Genomic DNA, 8,555 nt, shown 5'->3' with positions numbered 1-8,555 from the left:
AGGTGTGACTCTTTCTGGGACAAAGAAGAGCCTTCTAGAAATGGAGGGTCACAATCTTCTTGGGGAAGCTTAACAAGGTAGAAATTGCAGCCTCCCACTGTGCATTCCTGGACCTCTGTGGTCATATTTGACATCTGCCTGGGGTGTCACCTGCAGTGGACTTCAGTGGTGACAAAGAGAGTGAAATAGGCCTAAGTACCCAGGGGCATAAATGGGGAGTGTCTGGTCAGAAAGGGAAGGCAGGTACTCAGTGATTGTAACTTTTCCTGTAGCTGTAATTAAATACCTTTAAAAAGTAACTTAAGAGGGGGGTTGTTCGCTGTCTGAGAGGACATCCCATCATGGTGTGGAAGGCCTGGCAGCAGGAGCATGAGGAAGATCGGTAACACTGCATCCAGAGAGAAACCTAAAAGCAATGGCTGCTGTGGCTCAGCGCCCTTTCTCCTTTTTATTCATTCTAGAACTCTGGCCCATGAAATTGAGAAAAAGGGGGGAAAAGACCATCCTGCACAGAGTCTTTACCCTGGAATCTGGCTCATTTTCCTGTTGGCAGGGTCAGAGGCAGGAAGCTTCAAGCGCTGTAAATGGACAACAGTGTATGTTGAAGGCCAGAATGGTATGGTACCTTCGGTTTTAACACTTCTCTTCGATTCCTACAGTAATTATCTGTGCCTGCCTAGGCTCAGGATACTTTGTGACCTAGCATTTAGACACTTCTCTCTGACACACGAGTTTCTACCACACAATAACCTTTCAATCCTGAATAAAGTACACTCTCAGAGTAATGTAAAAAACTGAGGGAGGAGATTTAAAGATATTTTAAGACCTCCTTGAAATTTTTATATAATGTATTTGGTTATATTTGTGCCCTGCAACTTTTCTTGCACCCACCCTTGCCTTCCTACCTACCCAACTTCATGTTCTTAGCTTTTTGAGTTCAAGTCATGTTATTCAAACAGCTGGGTGTGGAGCCAGCCCAGGAAAGAGGCACCTCAGGAGTTATACCCTTAAAGAAAACTGACCCTCCATAATCCAGCTGTTATCAAATGCAAATAGCTCCACAGCTGGGATTGGGAATTCATGCTACAGTCCTCAAGAAGATTCTTAACATTCTTTAGAGATAAAATTTAAAAGCCACCCAAATCATATGTATGCTTCTTGTAAAATTACCTAAGAGTTGTGTCTCCGAGGTTAAGAACATGCTGTTGTAGTAAATATTTAATCTCAATTGGGGGTTTCTACCCCACCTTTATCGTTCCGTTCACAGATAAGAGACTCACAGCCTTTATATTTATAATAAGCCTTTAAAGCATAGAGCTGAGCAGAAATCAACCCTCCATGCTGTTTGTATCTTCTCCCCTATCAACAACCCCAACATTAACTATGTTCCATCTGGGCTGCTCTTAACTCCAACTGGCCAGCCCTTGTAGCCATGTTTGCATGGCTCACCTGCCCCATGGAGTCTTCTCTCTCCCCCTTCTCTCTTCTGCCTCTCTATTCAACCAATAGTTTTAAATTAAGGAGCACCATAACATCACTCTGCACCTATAAGGATTCTCTCATGCCTGAGGCAACCAGGACCAGTCAGTATTTAGCATCACAATACACTGCAACAGACAAAACCTCAACTTGTGATACTTTCAAACAAGACCCGAGTTCAGAGTGCAACCAGCTCAAAGGTCTGTAACTTCAGATCCAGGGAATCTGGTGCACTCTTCTGGCAATTAGAGACACTACAGTTGTGTGGTGCACATATACTCGGGCAAAAAAAAAAAAAAAAAAAAAAAAAACTACACACATCAAACAAATAAATCTTTCTTTAAAACACCTAAAAGTGAATCCACTTTGTGAAGCCCATGTCCATGCTTGGGGATGTCTTGTCTTGACTGGGACTTGTTTTTCTAATATTCATACTTAAATGAACGTTGTCAATAAACTGACTCTGCTTTACCCTGGCTCAGATGAAATTCTTCTCTGTGAAAAGATCCAAGGGCCCCTATGGCTACTTCCAGTGACAACAAATGCAGTGTCTCCATTTCTGCCCTTCTGACCGCACAGCACATAGGTATGTCTTGAGCTGCTCTTCTTACCTAATCCAATCTAGAAAAGCCACTGTTGGTCACTGTTCTATTGCTGTGAAGAGACAGCATGACCATGGCAACTCTTCTCAAAGAAAGCACCTCCCTTAACTGGGGCTTCCTTACCAATTCAAAGGTTTAGCCCGTTCTCGTGGTGCAGAGTATAGCGGCACACAGGCAGACATGGGCCAGAGAAGTAGCTGAGAGCTCTGCATCTGAATCCAAGGGCAGCAGAAGAGAGACTGACGCTGCGCCTGGCCTGGGCTTTTGAAACCTCAGAGCCCACCCCCAGTGACATACTTTCTCCAACAAAGCCACAACTGCTCCAAAAAGTCCACACTGACTAATCCTTCTCAAGTAGTAACACTCAGTAATGAATAAGCATTTAAGTATGTGAATCAATGGGGGATATTCGTCTTCAAAACACCACACCTAGGGGATTCTAAGTTCTTTCAAATTGCTAAGTGATGCTATCAGCAACCACAAGTCCATTCCTTATGAACGTCACATCCAGACATGTCACTTTTAGGTCATAGCCATCCAACCCTTGTCCTGTTGCCATCTTGTAGTGTAAAATGCATTAAACCTAATTTTTAAAACCCCCACAGTCTTTAACTGTTCTAAAATCAATGCGGCTCAGAGAATTTTTTAATTTGGACACACTGTAGTATCATGACTTGCAATACTCTGTGTTAGTCCCTGGTTTTTAACACCATAACAAACTCAGATACCTTGTAACATGAAGCAAGTTACTACACCCAACACACAGTGGTACAGAGTAAATATTCAAGTTCCAAAAGGGGGAAGAAGATGACCACGCACAAAAAAAAGAGATTGGGCCAACGCAGGACTAAAGCCTAGTACAGAAGCACCAAAGTCAGGCAACTGTGTGTCCGGTATCTGGGACTCATCTGTCCTTCAAAGGACTAGGATAGCCCCCACTCCTCCAACTCTGTGACACCCCCACACAAATCACATGCCTTGGTCTAGCTCGATTCCATGCCTACAGCTTTCCTCAGTGAATGTCACGTGCTTCAGAAATCCTCAACATCCTGGGCCTTCCGCTGTGATTTAGGAGCTACTTTGTATAATGGTCACTTGTGGTCTTTCTTCTTGTGGGAAGACCACGTCACACTTTGCCTGGCCTTAGCCACTTTGTGGAATCATTGAACAAACTCTATGACACCAATCCCAAAATCCTGGGTGGTTTGTTTGTTTGTTTGTGCTTGCAAAATGTACCATATGGATGATGGTTTCAAGTTCTTTTGACGCCTCAGAATGGAGTCTTCCTTCTTTCCTAGACCATAGATGTAATAACTTCCATATACTTAAATCTGCAAAATCAGATTTTTCCCGCCAGGCTTCTGTTTTCAAGTAGGAAATGCTTTCTGAGGTGTTTGAGTTCAAACTTTCAAATAAATTTGAATTTTCACAAATTGGAGTGTTGGGATTTATAGAGCCTCATCTTAAAAGCACCTTGTCCCAGTACAAACCCCAAGATGTTGCTTTAGTAAGATTAATTATTGAAAAATTATAGTTTTTGCCAGGCATGGTGGTAAACACCTCTAATCCTAAAACTTGGGAGGCTGAGATGGGTGGAACTCTCCGAGTTTGAGGATAATCTAAACAGCAGGCAAGCCCTAGGCTAGCCAAAGCTACATAGTAAGATCTTGTCTTCAAAACAAAACAAAACAAAACAAAAACAATTATAGCTACTTTCTCAGAAACTGCCTTCTCTGCCCCATTACATTTGCTCAAATTCTTTTCTTCACCAAATTAAAAAAAATGGTATATTTATGTCCTCATTGTTGCTCTGTTTCACTGGAGACAGATATAAAAATGGCATCTGGCTGGGTGAGGATGGTTCCCAAAAGCCAGTGTATCTTAGGGACCAGAATTCTTAAATACGATCAGAAGGACTAAGAAGTGAGGCCTTATTGTGGGGAAGTGTATTACTGGTGGTGGACTTGGAGGTCTCAGAAGCCCATGCCTCTTCTCTCTCTCCCTCCCCACCTCTCTCTCTCTGTCCTACCTGTGGATCAGAATGAGGACGTAGAACTCTCAGCTACTTGTCTAGTGCCTTGTCTGCTTGTGTTTGCCATGCTTTCCAATGAAATGCTTTCCTTCCTGAAACTTCCCTCCATTGTGCTGTTTCTCTGCAGCAACAGAGCAGCGGCTGAGACAGACCCATCACCTTGCTGCAGCCAGAATGTTCTTCCATCTTGAAATTTCCTTCACCAAACAAACTAGTCCTTTGCCTTTTAATTCAGCCTCACTCACATTCTCAGGGCAAGGGAGAGGATGCATCCAGTTTCTTTGCTGGGAGCAGCAGGAATTCTCTGTATCCCAGTCCTAATCGCTTCTGAAACTTCACGCCCTAGGCCTGGTTGGCTGTCTTAGGGTTTCTATTGTTGTGAAGAGACACCATGACCATGGAAACTCTTACAATGGAAAGCATGTAATAGGGACTGGTTTACAGTTTTAGAGGTTTAGTTAACAATCATCATGGTGGAAGCATGATGCCATACAGGCATACACAGTGCTGGAGAAGGAGCTGAGGGTTCCTTCTGTTCTGAGGGCAGCAGAGAGAGAGAAACTTCAGGCCAAGCAACTGAGACCTCAGATCCCACCTTCTTAGGGACACACCTTACCTCCTTTAACCAAACCACACCCTCCAAAAAGACCACACTTCCTAATAGTGCCACTCCCTGTGGGCCTATGGGAGCCATTTGTATTCAAGTCACCACATTCATTGTCCATGTTCCTTCTCTCAACATTCTGGTCTTCTGAACTCCCACCAGATCGAGCCATTAACCTCTGCTGACAATGGCTTTCATAGCCAAAGATTCCTTAACTCTGGCAAAGGTTCTAAAAGACATGAAGCTTAGGACAGGTAAATTAAATATGTCATTGAAACCTGCAGAAACTGAGTCAACCTTCTGCCATCCAAAGGACAAGATGCATACCACATTGAGAAACTCATAACCATCCTCTCCTCAAGTCCTTTTGGGCTCTACAGCAGACCCAGAGGACTCATCAGGCGGGCTTGCCTGTGTCTGAGCCTGTCCAAACTTAGCCTGGCAACCTTGTGTGGGTAAAAAGGGCCCTGACCCAGAGGCTGGAGCTAACATGGAAAGGCCCGCATCCTGTGGTCCTCACCACACAGCAGTGAAGATAGTCAAGGTGACCTGTGGATCACCACACCCAGCTAAAGGTGGTTACAGAAGACAACAGATGCACTGTCACCTGGTCCTCCAGCCCGCTGAAGACTAACTGACGTGGGCAGTATCATTATGGTGCTCTCCCCATGAGAAAGTCTCCAAAGCCTCATCAGCAAGGACCTTGGATATAGGAATTAAGAAATATTGGAACCAGCGAGTTCATACTCAATATATCCAACCCAACTTCCAGGTATATTTCTGTAAAATACTGCATCCAGAGACTACTGGGAGGTAGTTAACTGGTTGCTGCTAAGGAGAATGCCCCTGGGGCTGTGAGTCCACTAGTGATCTTCTTGTCACCATGTGCTCCCTTATGTAGAAAGCCCTAAAACCACAATTTCCCCAGGAATTCCTCTAGTAGCCTTAAAGATAAAGGTCCAGGGGGCAGCAGAAGCCCCTCTGTGTTCTAGATGCTAGAATCTTAACTATTCTCAATGGGAAGCGTGGACAGAAATAGAAACAATGAAGAAATCACAAAAGGAGACAACCCTGAAGTTAAAAAACCTAGGAAAAACATTGGAAGTCATGGATGCTAGCATCACCAACAGAATACAAGAGTTGGAGAAGAGAATCTCAGGAGCAGAAGATACCATAGAAAACATTGACACAACAGTCAGAGAAAATGCAAAAGATCTAACCCAAAACATCCAAGAAATCCAGGACACAATGAGAACAAACCTAAAGATAATAGGTGTGGAAGAGGGTGAAAAATATCAACTAAAAGGCACAGTAAATATCTTCAACAAAATTATAGAAGAAAACTTCCCTAACCTAAAAGAAGAGATGACCACAAACATACAAGAAGCCTACAGAACCCCAAATAGACTGGACCAGAAAAAAAATTCTTCCTGACACATAATAGTCAAAACAACAAATTCTCAAAACAAAGAAAGAATACTAAGAACAGTAAGAAAAAAAAAGGACAGGTACCATATAAAGGCAGACCAATCATATTACACCACACTTTTCAACAGAGACTGTGAAAGCCTGAGGAGCCTGGACTGACATCATACAGACCCTAAGGGAACACAAGTTCCAGCCCAGGTTACTCTATCCAGCAAAACTCTCAAACACCATAAATGGAGAAACCAAGATATTCTAGGACAAAAACAAATTTACCCAATATCTGCCCACAAATCCAGCCCTACAAAGGATAATAGATGGAAAAATCCACCACAAAGAGGGAAACTTCACCCTAGGAAAATCAAAAAACTAATTCTCTTGCAACAAACACCAACGAAGCAAAACACACAAACATAACTCTGTCTCTAACAACAAAAATAGCAGGAAACAACAGTCACTATTCCTTAATATCCCTTGACATCAGTGAATTCAATTCCCCAATCAAAAGACATAGACTATGGGTCTGTATACATAAACAGGAGCCAGCATTTTGCTGCATACAGGAAATTTATCTCAGCATCAAAGACAGCCACTACCTAAGAGTAAAAGGTTGGGAAAAAACTTTCCAAGCAAATGGTCCCAAGAAACAAGCTAGAGTAACCATTCTAATATCAAATAGAATATATTTTCAACCAAAAGTCATCAAAAAAAGACAAGGAAGGAGACTTTTTACTCATCAAAAGAAAATTCTATCAATATGAATTCTCAATCCTGAACATCTATGCTCCAAATACAAGAGCACCCACATTCATAAAAGAAACTACTAAAGCCCAGAGCATATATTACACCTCACACAATAACAGTGGGAGACTTCAACACCCCACTGCCATCAATGGACACATCATGGAGGCAGAAAATGAACAGAGACACAGTGAAACTAACAGAAGTTATGAACCAAATGGATTTAACAGACATCTATAGAATATTTCATCCTAAAACAAAAGAAATACCTTCTTCTAAGCACCTCATGGCACTTTCTCCAAAACTGACCACATAGTTGGTCACTAAACAGGCCTCAATAGATACAAGAAGATTGAAATAATCCCATGCATCCTATCAGATCACCATGGACTAAGGCTGGTCTTCAATAATAACAAAAACAACAAAAAGCACACATACACATGGAAGCTAAACAATGCTCTACTCAATGATAGCTTAGTCAAGGAAGAAATAAAGGAAGAATTCAAAGACTTTTTAGAGTTTAAGGAAAATAAAGGCACAACATACCCAAACTTGTGGGATACGATGAAAGCAATGCTAAGAGGAAAACCCATAGCAATGAGCATCTCCAAAAGGAAACTGGAGAGAGCACACACTAACAACTTACAGCACAACTGAAAGCTCTAGAACAAAAAGAAGCTGATACACCCAAGAGAAGTAGATGGCAGAAAATAAACTCAGAGCTAAAATCAAACAATTTAAAATTAAATTAAAGTCAAAAAATAGAGACAAAAAAGAACTATACAAAGAATCAACAAAACCAATAGTTGGTTCTTTGAGAAAATCAACAAGATTGATAAACCCTTAGCCAGACTAACCAGAGGGTGCAGAGAGAGTATCCAAATGACAAAATCAGAAATGAAAGTAGACGCATGGGGGGGGTGGCTGGGACTCTTGGCTGCCAGGAGCCCGAGCTCCCTTCTGCTTCTGACTTGCAGTCAGCCATCAGGTGGTTGTGCTGCAACAACAAGTCCGCCCCTTGTGCCTGCCACCCGGAAGGCAACCGCCGCGGTTATTTTCCTTCACGGATTGGGAGATACTGGGCACAGATGGGCAGAAGCCTTTGCAGGTATCAAAAGTTCCCACATCAAATACATCGTCCACATGCGCCTGTTATGCCAGTCACATTAAACATGAATATGGCGACGATGCCTTCTTGGTTTGATATTATTGGACTTTCACCAGATTCCCAGGAGGATGAATAACCGAGATATTTCTGTGCTCCAGCGCCATGGAGATTGTGACCCTTTCCTTCCCTAATGTTTGGTTTTCTTACTGCTGAAAGACTAAAGGCATTGGTAAATCCAGCCAATGTAACCTTCACAATCTATGAAGGCCTGATGTGCAGCTCATGCCGGCAGGAAATGATGGATGTCGAGCATTTCATTGATAAGCTCCTACCTCCAATTGATTGACGTCACAAAGAGGCCGTGAGCAGAAGCTCACCAGCATCACAGCAATAGAGTATAAACCTTTTCCCATGACTGATCATAAAACTTCTAATGTTTGCAGTGTTAAAATGTGCAAATACATATCAATGATACAGACCAAATGCTGTTGCCCTCATGGGAAATGTATGATCCTTTTAAGTTTCTATGCATATATTTGTATTATATGGTTCAGAATATACTAG

At 42.4% G+C, this 8,555-nt stretch overlaps 1 pseudogene across 1 annotated transcript; it reads left to right on the top strand.

Moving 5' to 3' along the window:
• Nucleotides 1-341: 341 nt before the first annotated feature.
• Nucleotides 342-8,337, top strand: LOC308422921 (acyl-protein thioesterase 1-like; annotated as a pseudogene). Its single transcript has 2 exons — nucleotides 342-382; nucleotides 7,861-8,337. The product of its transcript is annotated as an acyl-protein thioesterase 1-like (transcript).
• Nucleotides 8,338-8,555: the final 218 nt, after the last annotated feature.

The sequence above is a fragment of the Micromys minutus genome (assembly GCF_963924665.1).
Source record: "Micromys minutus genome assembly, chromosome: 7".
NCBI lineage: Eukaryota > Metazoa > Chordata > Mammalia > Rodentia > Muridae > Micromys > Micromys minutus.
This window is presented reverse-complemented; position numbering and strand designations above follow the sequence as displayed.